This window comes from Aedes albopictus, chromosome 3, assembly GCF_035046485.1.
Source record: "Aedes albopictus strain Foshan chromosome 3, AalbF5, whole genome shotgun sequence".
NCBI lineage: Eukaryota > Metazoa > Arthropoda > Insecta > Diptera > Culicidae > Aedes > Aedes albopictus.
Window position 1 is genome coordinate 429,147,772 of NC_085138.1, and position 12,192 is coordinate 429,159,963.

Consider the following 12,192-nt stretch of genomic DNA (forward strand, 5'->3'; position numbering starts at 1 on the left):
TCCACACTTTACCAGGGCTTGCGACCTGTAACTATGATGATTTCCGCTATGGGAAACCATGATAGCTAGCGGTGTTATCTTTACTCGTTTCCGAGTTATTGACAAAAAAACAATCGAAAAATCAGCCTTTTCGACCTTTTTTTTAACTTCGAAGGAAACCTATCCTATTTTGTTCAATAACTCAAAAACGAGTTGAGATATCGCACATTTTTGGCCCATAAGGGTCCTAAAATCACCGGTTTTAGTAGAATAGCGTATTTTTTTTTTTTGTCGAAAAAAATGTCATGTTTTTTTTGGTCCCATACCATTTTTGACAACTTCAGGCCCTTTGAGGGACCACTTAGCCTGGAGATACGGACTTCAAATTTTGACACGATAATTTCATAGCTAAAGCATATTCTCCTCGTCTTTTTCCAAATCCATTGGTTTTTCCGAGGGGCAAGTGCGGCAGTGTGCAAGCAGTGGTTGTCCCAAGCCGCGCTTGCAAGATTTGTTTCATTGGCAGAGCCATTACCCGTCGAAAAGTGCAGTTTTCGTGCGTATAGCCGTCCACGTGGTCCGGTATTTTTCCTAACACGCTCCCGTCAGAATACCCATTTTTTCATTGCTATCTCTGTCGCTCTTCAAGAGGCTCCATTTAAAAATACCCATTTTCAAGTTGGGCGGTCCAACTCATAAATGGGTATTTTTAAATGGAGCCTCTTGAAGAGCGACAGAGATAGCAATGAAAAAATGGGTATTCTGACGCAAGCGTGCAGCGTACCCACGCTCACGCTTAGATCACGTTGGTGAGTGTCCGATCAACGTGTGTGTGAGCAGTCTTTGACCAACACCAACCCAGCAGCAGTGAGAGCAGAGAGAGCAAATCATCGTGCGTTTCCACCGCCGCCGCGGTGCGGCCGGCCTTCGTCGCCAGATCATCGTGTGTGCACAACCGACAACCAGTCGGCACTAGCGCAGCGCAGTAAAGTTAAGTACCCCGTTCCCTTTCGTGGTTTCCCCCCACTTTTTCGTCTCCTTTGATTAGTTTTTATCAAGTATATTAGTAGTTTTTCCGCTTTCCCATTTGTATTGATATTTTGTGTTAGTTTAATAGTTTAATAGTTTATTTTCAAAATTACGGGATCCTATTACAATACAGTATCATTAAGTATAAGGAAACAACCATAGTGTTCATTTTTGATCTTCGTGATCGTTGTTGTTTTTGAGTGTGTGCCTCGTGGCGGTGGTTACCTGCCGCAATGGGTGATGATGAGGATGGCGGGGGCGGAGGTACGTCATATCCCATCAATGAAGCCTTGCTGTTGGCTTCGGGTGCACCGATCCAGCAAAATGTGAACTTTAGCACCCCTCAATCTGGCGTTTCTGCAATGGATGCCAATAATACCCCTCCAACGTCCCCCCGCCACAAGGCCTACCCTCCCGACTTTGGCGGGCCATATGTTATTTTCTTCCGACCGAGAGGCAAACATTTGAATACCATTCAAATCAGCAAGGATCTGACTGAGCGGTATTCTTCCGTTGTTTCCATTGACATGGTTGGTACAGCTAAGCTTCGGGTGACAGTAGGCGAACGAAAACAGGCTAATGAGATTGTGGCCTGTGAGTTGTTTACACTTGAGTATCACGTGTACCTTCCAAGCGCGTCGATTGAGGTTTCGGCGATCCTTAACCTCGAAACAGCCGCGAGTTCTTCGGCTTCTGCAGTAATAAAATGTAAAATCAATGTAAAAACAAAAGATTTTGGCTCAGCTATGCCCTTGTGGCATGGCGCCCGAGCCTTCCAAATAAACGAATAAGAAAAAAAAAAAGTTATGTCTGAGCATTCACATTTCTCCCTTGCACTATTTTCTTTTTTGTAGGGTGGATTTGGTTTTCGGCTACTATTGATATACCCTATATCGCTGACTGCTCGACCGGGTCCCCGACACCAGCATCCGGCATCTGGCAACGTCCTTTTCCGTGTGGCACTCCTCGCCAAACCGATTGCATAACATTTCGCCGAAAACCATTTCGCGGAATTCCTTTTCGCGGTCTATCATTTCGCGGAACGACATTTGGCAAAATAAACCATTTCGCGGAATGTACCATTTTACCGAAAACCAATTGACGGAATATACCGTTTCGCGGAAAATCATTAATAGGAGACAAAAAATTAGCTGATCGAGAGACTACAAAACAGCAAAAGAAATAACAGCATATTTGTAAAAACTGCGTATGTTTAATAGATGAAAAACCCTGGTATACAAAAATGAGAATGTATAAGTTGGAACATTAAAAAGAAGAGAAAACAGATACAGTTATCACTGAGGAGTGTTACTTGATTTAAGAGTTACGCGGTCAAACGGTTCACAAATAGCAGCATTCTAACAAGAGATGCTTTCCATAGATTAGTTCGGACGTGCGGAAGCTGAGAATGAGGTTCCGTTTCAAAATTATGATGCTGGGACTTTAGGGTGAATTGACATGAGGCCCTATAATCGTTGGGCTGAATAGATGTTAAACCAATTGGATCGAAAGATCTGCTTAGTATTATCAGAAGGAAAAATCTCATAAGAATCAGTTAGTTGCAGGGTCACCAAATAACACTGTAGCATCAGAGTAAACAACCTATTATTAAAAGAAGGAAAAATCTCAGATGTTTGGTCACCAGCAAGTGTTATTTGAAAATAAAGCACGATTGTATAGCATTTCGTCGAACACCATTTCGCGGAATTCATTTTTGGCGGTGTAACATTTTGCGGAATGACATTTCGCGGGATGCACCGTTTCGCCCAAAACCATTTGGCGGAATGTACCGTTTCGCGGAAAAACGAGAGAGAAAAATTAAATTGATCGAGAGACAACATCATAATAAAATTCAAAATTAATCAGAAGGTGAAAAATGAAACGTTCCATATCAATATTTCATTTTTGCAACAGCAAACTTTGAAGGAACAGCCTATTTATGAAAGAAGGGAAAATCTCTGAAAATATAAATTTAGCAGTTCTTATACCAAAAAAAGTATAATGCATACCATTTATGAAAGAGTAGTCCTTGATCAGAAGAAGGACAATTTTCCTATTAAAAATAATAGCGTATGTTTGAAAGATGGAAAAACCGGTGACACAAAAATGAAAATCATTTTTATATCTGTTATACAAGTATAAGTTATCACTCAGGAGCTTTTATTTATTTATTTACAACATCTTCAACACAATAATGGTTGTACAGACTGATAGCTTATATAACTAATGAAAACTTCAATTAAAATAACTCTGATACATTCATAAGACGTTTACATAGCATAATAACATTGGCAATCACAGTTCGAATCAACATTATCAACAACAAATGATACAAAATAAAAACAAAACAAACAATCAATAATTATCTAAAATAAGCTGTTAGCGCACATTACATCATTAGGGCTTCCAAGGGTTGTCAGAGCGTCGAACGAATTCTCGAAATTTAATTCCGAAGGGCCAGGTTGATGCACACATAGCTAATTCTTTCCACCTTCGCTTCAAAACGACTTTAAACGAAATGTAATCGAGCAGCCTGTAGTGAATACGTTTTGGCATCAGCTTCATCACGCATACAGGGTCACCAACGGGAGCGCCAACACATCTGCGAACCAAAACCTCTATATCACTTTCGGTTGTATTAACGTCGATGTTCGACAGCAGCAAAGAAAAGCAATCATCAGTTGTCTCCGGTTGCTCACTGTTCTCATTCCGTTCACTTTCATAGCACATATTTGTTCCACTCATTACTTCAGCTGCTACAACCGGTGTGGAATGAAGTGGAATTGCACTATTATGAAAAGTGTCGTTAGGCATGATTCGGTCCAGCGTATCCATAATCGAAGAAACTTGACCTTGTAGTTTGGATATTTCAGAATTTATCGACTTAGCATCAACCGGGAGTGCAAGTGGTGACTTTGGCTTAGCACTTCTCCAGTCATTGAAGGCAGGCGTACATTCGCAACACAACCATACGAAGCCGCGAGAAAGAGATCGTAGATGCTCACTACTAAGACCAACACATGAGATATGATAGCTCATTCCACATGGTCCAGCACACTTTACATACATTCGCAATTCCGTATGAATACACAGCTCACATTCTTTGCAAAAAACATTTGCATCACAATCCGACGAATTTGTTTTCATTCTGAAATTGTCCAAAATTGCTGATTTTCGGTACTTTTTCCACGGAGAAGCTTTGGTCACTGAGCGATCCACGTAACGGTTTTGCTTTTTACAATATACGATGCAAGTTCACAAAAAAACGGGTCGATTAGACGGAGGGCTATAAACGATGCAGCAGCTCAAACGAAACCCGAAACTTTTTTTTTTCCTATCTCAGGAGAGGTAATTGGCTGAAGGGTTACATTGTCACCCGGTATACAAATGCTTTAAATCAATAAGGGTGAAAGTGTGAAGGCTGAGAAGCAGGTTCAGATCCAGAATTATGATGCTGGGCCATTAAGCCGTAGGACATTAGGCTGAATGAACATTAGGTCGAGACATTGGGCTTGAAAGATCTGTCTGTTATTAGAGGCAGGAAAAATCTTAGAAGAATTTGTTAGTTGCTGGGTCACCAAACAACACTGTTGCACTGCAACTAATAAATAAACAACTTTTTTCTTAATAGAAAGTAAAATCTTAGATGTAGATATCAGTTTGTTCACCAGCTTTCTTTCAAATAAGAACAGCTTATTCAAAGAAGAAGAGCAAATCTACTACGGAGTGAACAATAAGACCGCCAATAAATATTATAACAGTGCAACTCGAAAGAACGGCTCTTGATTTAAAGAAGGATAATGACAGTAGGGTTGCCGGGGACCGTGACTACACGTTCACTTCATAAGTGGATGGTCATGCCCAACTAACAATTGCAAGTCACAAACAAGCAAGCTTGCTGGATTGTTGCTTATTAATGGTAATGATAGCTGTACTAAAATTATGCTCTACACATTACTGTTTAAATGATTTTTCAATTGAGAACATAGTCAATGTTCGACTTTGCTCATCGGTATCAACAATGATAAATTAAAACACTTTTCAAAAGTTTAACAAGAAATTTATTCGACAAGCATTGATTCCTTAACAAAAGAGTTTAACAAAACATTTGTCTGCATCTTTTTAAGCTGATGTATCGATAAGTATATGCTCCTGAACAATGTGCTTTTCACTTGTCCAATAAACGCCTTCAGCTCGTCATAGTTTGACTCGGAACTTTGTTCGGATTATGGGATAAATCATGGCTAAAACTGTTTAGACAACCAAGTTATTAAAGAACCAAATTTTTTAACGAATCACATGAAATAAAACAGAATAGAATTAGGAAGTTTAACAATGAGTGCCAAGAGACGTAATCAACGTAAAAATATGGCATTTATTTATTATTATTATTATTAGTCTGTAACAAGATATCTTGTAACCTTGATTATTATATTTTTTATCTTCCGCAGCAGTTCGATTGTACGAGACGCTTGGATCGATGAATTTGACATTTCAGTGCTGTCGTGTTTACTGAATATTGTTTCCACAGTCACCTAGATAACCAAACGGCATTCAGAAATCGACACATTTCAAGTATCCCCAAACATTCTTATGCACTATTTATTGAACATGAGATCAAGATTCCATGACAAAAGCATAAATAAAAATATTGCTCAACGGATCTTCGACTGAACATGAGTAGATAACCTGAACAGATGCTGTGAATGCACCATGTCCAAGATCATACCGCACCACATACTGTCATACATTTTTAAAGATCGATATTTATTAATAAAAATAAAAATATATTCATATCGCAATTAGTACGTCTGGAAACAATATCTTCAAAAAGGACCAACACTTTTTGACCGCATTCGATACAAGTTTTCTCACCGTGCGATAAAAAAACTGACAGCGAAATCAGAATGGAAAACACGTGTTTTGGGCTGAACACTGTTGAAGTAGGGTAAAAGCCCCCTTCTTCGGCCTAGTACCCATATTCATCTCATTTTGTCTCAAAGACTAGAGATATGCGCCGACAAGAAACGCCGCCGGATGTTTTGATTTTCCAGCACGCCGCCAGTTTAAAACTCATCACGCCGCCGAACATGTTTTTTTCAATAATCTTCAGAAAATAATCGATTTTAGTTAAAACGCTCCAAAAGTGAATACTGGTCATTCATTGCCGAATAAACAAAATATTTTGTTCAACGAGAGTTTAGTTATTTTTTAGTTATTTACATATCATCATGAAACAATCCTAGCGTATAGCATATTCTTCACACAATTCAATGCAATGGAAACATACGTGACTAATAATTGTGGACTTGAAGTATTATTTTGGAAGTTAAAGAGAAGAAACAATTAATTGTTCGAGCATGTTGATAATACTAAAGTAACAATAATGTCTAGATCCCCTTGAAGAAGGATCAATAAAGAACCAAACAACTGTGTTTGCTTACCACTCAGATTGCTATTGCTCGCTCAGTAATAATATTTTTACATCGTCTGTTCATAATTTATATTTTTCCTCGCGTGACGTTATATTCGCATTATAATTATAGGTACTGATATCTCAAATCATGCCAAACTTCTTTTATTTCTTCATTCACCAAAAACAGCTTTAAGTTAACAGTTCAAAACTTTCGCATATTATTACGCCTGTGATGGCGTTAATCAGTTAATGGGCCATTTAATGCGAGATTCCTCCTCGAGATGGTGCTTACAGTAACTTTTTAAGTAAGTAAAAGTGGCGCCAAAATGGGCAACTGCATCGTTGTTCTGCGACCTGGATAGTTTTTCAGATATTTTTCGGATATTTCATCCAAAGGAACACCGCCGCCGGCGGCAGACGATACGTTACGCCTGGGGCAAATGTGGCGTATGCTGTGGGCTCTTCTTCTTCTTCTTCTTTATGGCTCTACGTCCCCACTGGGACTTGGCCTGCCTCGCTTCAACTTAGTGTTCTTTGAGCACTTCCACAGTTATTAATTGAAGGGCTTTCTTTGCCTGCCATTGCATGAATTTGTATATTGTGAGGCAAGTACAATGATACACACTATGCCCAGGGAGTCGAGAAAATTTTCCCGCCCGGAACAGGAATCGAACCCGCCGTCTCCGGATTGGCGATCCATAGCCTTAACCACTAGGCTAACTGGAGACCCGATGCTGTGGGCTCATACTTACGATAAAACGAAGCATAGTTAATTCCCAGAAGAAGGCGCAATCTAGCGACCGACGTTTCAGATGATAGCCTAAAAATCCGTTTTTGAGTTATTCCTCCAAAGACTGAACGCCATTCCATTTCAACATAATCACCAACAGTCGGAATTCGAAGAAAGATGTGCTTATCGCACGCGTATAAGCCTTCGCAAGAAGAAAACCTCATGTAACCCAGCGAAGCAACGTAAACTTTTCAATGAAAAAAGCAATATTGTCGCGCTTATCTTTTATTAGAGTCCTGCGGCGGTCGTACGCTCGCAAGGCATACCGCCGCATGACAGTCGCAAGGCAAAACAAAAGAAAAGGTGTTCCCGCTAAAAACAAAAGCACGTGGGTTTCGCGAAGTGACAGATGTTTTTGAATGTATTTGTGACGAACGGCAAGAGTGGCTCAGTGGAATGAGTGTTCTTGCTGTCAAACCCCATATAATGGAATTATATACTTTTAAATCTGGTGACGCTGTTATGATTAGTGACTGTCGCGCTAATATCAGAAGCCAGAGGCAGATAATCGCCATATTCTGATTTTTCTTGAGAGGCATAATATCTTTTTAAATATTTTTTAGTCCAGTTTACAAGTTACAGCTTGTTAATTTTTTGGAGGAATTCCAATAATTTACATTCTTAAATTTTATGACAAGCCCCGTCCTGCAGTTTAATCTTGCATCATGATGGGCCACTGAAAGTCCTTGATCTACCAAACAACTTTGCCGAAGACATCAACTCTCTAAGTAATCATGACCCTGGGATATATGGGATCTGGTATAGGGTGGATATTTGGGCTTTTGGAATTGAGTACTTGTGGGATTTTCTTACTTATAATGGAAAGTTCAATTGTCTGCCGCACTCTTTTCGAGTACGCAATTACTGGATACTATTTATATTCTCATATGCAAAGTATTATTTGTTCAAATTTTTCGCTATATGAGATGTAAGAAAGCGAAATATTGAAACCTAATTTTTACGCCGCCGCCGCCGACGACCAAAAATGATGTTTTTGCCGCGGCGCACATCTCTGTCGAAGCACCTCAGCAAGAAACACAGCGGTGCCAGACAACAAGAAACAAGTAGATAGTTGAATGAGATTTGGTCACTTCAAATACGATGTTTTTTCAATCACAAAATGGTCGTTTCTTAATTTAACATCTTGGTAATCAAACTTCTACGCAAATCCATGAATAATTTCATTTTTCAACGCCATTTATATGAAATAATTTGGTATGATTTTCATCTTAATTTGCTGCTACCGTTCAATGCTTTACAAACTACCATCCAGTTCGGCAGCACTGATTTGCCAATCAGCTTTGAATGTATGCGAATGCAAAACGTGCGGAGCGGGTATAGACGATTCGTCGCGGCGTACATTGTTGTGACTTCTCCTTTAAGCGAAACAAAAACAAAGGCTATGAAGCTGTCACCGACTAGGGAAAGGCAGTGCGTTAATGTGTGAGTGCAGAATGCTCTACGATGAGAAAACGTGAGCGTGTTTGAGGATTTGCTGTACGTACAGTTGAGATGAAAAAGGGGCCACCCGGTGGACCGCGGTGAGATGAAAATTTTGTCGTGTGCTGAAGATGGGTACGAGTGGCTCGCGATTTGTGATCGCAATAAAATCAAATATTGAGAATAAATTTAGCTCTAGTGCATCGTAGGATCAACAGTGGAAGTGAGCACGTATGTTAAGGGTTGGTATCACTAAATTGGAAGCGTAAACATTGCGCTTTGAATGATTTTTCATGTTGCACGTCCTTAATGAGACTAAGATAGGTACAAATACCCTATAAGGCGCGATTTAGTTGATTACCACGTGCTGTGCTAATTCACCACTGCTGAACACAAGTTCAGGAGTGATCATTATTGAGTCATGGGAAGATTATGTTTTGCTTTGGGTGCTGCATTTCACCATCTCTAGGATGGCGCAGATAGGAAGGCATGCGGCTGGCAATCGACAGGTCTCGAGTTCTAATCCGGATTTGGGTAATTTTATATGTAATTCTTATTTCATAATAGGTGTTCTCAACATGAGAGCAAATAATTATTCTCGTGAGAGTCCAACATTTTTTTTTTATCTGTATTAACGAGATTTTTAGCCCTAGGCTAGTTCATCTCGGGACCCACGCTTTACTTCCCTTCCGAAGGAAGAACCCACGTTTTGTGAATTTGTCAGGAGTGAGATTCGATCCCAGGTCCTCGGCGTGGTAGTCAAGTGTTCTAACCATCACACCAGGTCCGCTCCACATCAACATTTTTGCATTTTATTTATTTTCAGTCATTTTTGCCAAAGCTTAATAACAACTTTCTTGTACATTTGTAAAACGCTTTGAACAATAAAAAATTAAGATGGTGCACAACATGATGCTTTACAACTTCTCCAAATTTGTGTGAACAAAAACCCGAACATAGGTTGTACGTGAAAATAATTCAAATGTTATTCAACATTGTGCTGAATTAATTCGTCATAATGGTGCCTGTTAAATGAGTGATTGTTGGTTGGGTACTCCAGTTGACCGCAAGTAAGTAAGGCACCGTTATTGACGCAATCAAGTTTGATTTCTTGGAGTATATTGAGGAAGGTGTACACTGTACATACTAATCCCAAGTTCCATATATTCATTCTCTGTGCAATTCCGCTAGCTCTGGTCAATCACAGAGCAGCTACTACAGAGGGTTGATGTAATTAATGTGCATTTCTTTGACTATAGATATCCAGTCCAATCATATGTTGATGAAATTCAAAAAGTACACAGGAGATATATTTGCTAAACACCAACATCAACGACTATTGAATTAGAACTTACACTCTCCAGGGCTCTAAGAATCCTCCTTATTATTCTGCTCTACTTTTTGTCACTTCACTAATTTAATCTTCATTTTCTCACAATCCATTAGACGGTGGAGCCAAACAGCAAATATGCATTTTCCACCAACAACCATTCACCATCACCAACCGGCATCCAGCAGTACTTCTTTTGCTTCACGGAATAGATGTCTCCCAATTTGTCACCACTACTCAATGTCAACGCCACTGCAGCAGCACGAACAGCACTCCATCAAGCATCAAACGCTTGCAAAACTTTCACTTTATAAAAGCACGATGCCATCAGCACAAAACGCCATTAATTAGATGCTTTTTCCGAGAGTACGCAAGCACACGTCACCGTTTTCTTTGTATGCAAAGGTGCGAACTTCAAAACCAGCGCAAGTGGTTCACTTGTTAGTAGCATCCTCATTACCGCCAAGAAGACTGTTACATCCACATTTGTAAACCGCAGCACAAACCAACTTCAGGAGTAACGTTTCCGGTTTCCTTACCACACCACGACGGAAAGCCAAAATTAAATTTCAAACCTTAATCTCTTCGCCAACTTTATCTTCGCCATCAATTGAGGCAACATCGTCCCAAGACAACACTCCAGGCTCGAGACCCAATTTTGCAAAGTTACACATAATTTATTTGGCCCTTACTTTGCTTAAAGGATTTCACTCCCGCGGACACTTCTTGGGCGCGTTGGTGGTGCACCTCGGTGGGCCACTCTCCAGTTAGCGTTCCACAATCAGCGGGCGGTCGTCGTCGGCTGGGGTCTACTTCCCGGCTTTTGTTTGGTCTCACTGCAAGCAACTTCAGACACACATACGCCACCGGGGAGCACACATACACACAATCATCCGCCTCCCCAGCGATGAGTATTTTAAAATTTATTGCATATGACTTTTGCAGCAGACAACGAACCAGAACGTCAACATGCAGCAGCATCCACACTTCCAGCTGGGAGATGTAAAGGACCGGACCAACTGACCAACCGCACAGCACACACTATGGCGCTGACCTTCCCGACTCGGACCGCGATTCTAGGGCGACTGACTTGGCACCAGACAGGGGCACACCAGCAGACAGACAGGCTGTGGTTGAACTAGCCAGCCAACCAAAGAGAGAGAGACAGACAGACAGACAGGGACTCCACGGAACAAGATTCGCGTCCAACACGGCCGGCAGTCAACAAACGACTAGTGGGTCAGATTCAGATGCTGCTGGTTGGTCCCCGCCACAGGACGCTTGGCATGGCTTCGGAGCACGTGCTACACACGATTCCGATTGCGCCAAAAGCACGATTTTCCGAGGAGAGTGGAGAGAATTGTCGGGAGCGAGAGTTTTTCCCGCGCTTTCCGGATGCGATGAAAAGTCAGCTGTTTTGATTCTACACCTAAAATATAATTAATCCATCTAGTAATACTGATACCTGTCTCGTGCCTTTGAATATCTTTTGATGTAAATACAAAATGAAAATTATTTTCTAAACCCACTCAGAATGGGTAAATTTTATAATGTGGCATTCGGAAAATCTAAGGCTACGTTCCAAAACTGGATTGCAGATCTTTAAATATACCCATTAGACTGGGTCAACAAAGTCGATTTCTCGGAACAAAGCTTTTTCGATTCCTTTTAGCGTCCAAAACAACTGTGCAACATTTGGGAGCGATTTAATGCTTCTCCGTATTCCGCATAGCGATTGAAATTTGTATGAAATTTAGTATGGAAAAACATGCTTTTTTGCATTTTTACCATAAATTGAAATTTTTCGTTTAAAACAATCTAACTAATGACGTTGCTGTATAGCCTAGGATATGCCGAAAAACTTTACCAAAGACTGCAAAGTGATCCGACACTTGTGAAAAAAGTTACAACGTACAGATTGCCTGGTGGTGCTTAACATTTAACACGTGAAGGAATAACATCAATAATAAAATCTCAACTTTTAGCCTTAGTTACTAAGCGAATAACTTTTTTCACAAGCGTCAGATCACTTTGCGGTTTTCGGCAAAGTTTTTCGGCGTATCCTAGGCTTTACTTTAACGTCATTAGTTACATGGTACTAGACAAAAGTATTGAACATATGAGTAAAATGCAAAAAGTACGTTTTCCCATGCTAACTTCCATACAAATTTCAATCGCAATGTGGAATACGGGGACGCAACCAATCGC

The 12,192-nt window shown here is 40.4% G+C and overlaps 1 protein-coding gene across 1 annotated transcript in view; it reads right to left on the bottom strand.

Annotated features, from left to right (window-relative positions):
• LOC115267983 (5-hydroxytryptamine receptor 1D) overlaps positions 1-11,343 on the bottom strand; it is a 322,319-nt gene extending 310,976 nt beyond the window's left edge. Inside the window, exon 1 of the mRNA XM_029875846.2 lies at positions 10,010-11,343. The gene's annotated coding sequence lies outside the window, so the exon portion shown is untranslated. The remainder of the gene's footprint in view (positions 1-10,009) is intronic.
• Between the last annotated feature and the right edge of the window lie 849 nt (positions 11,344-12,192).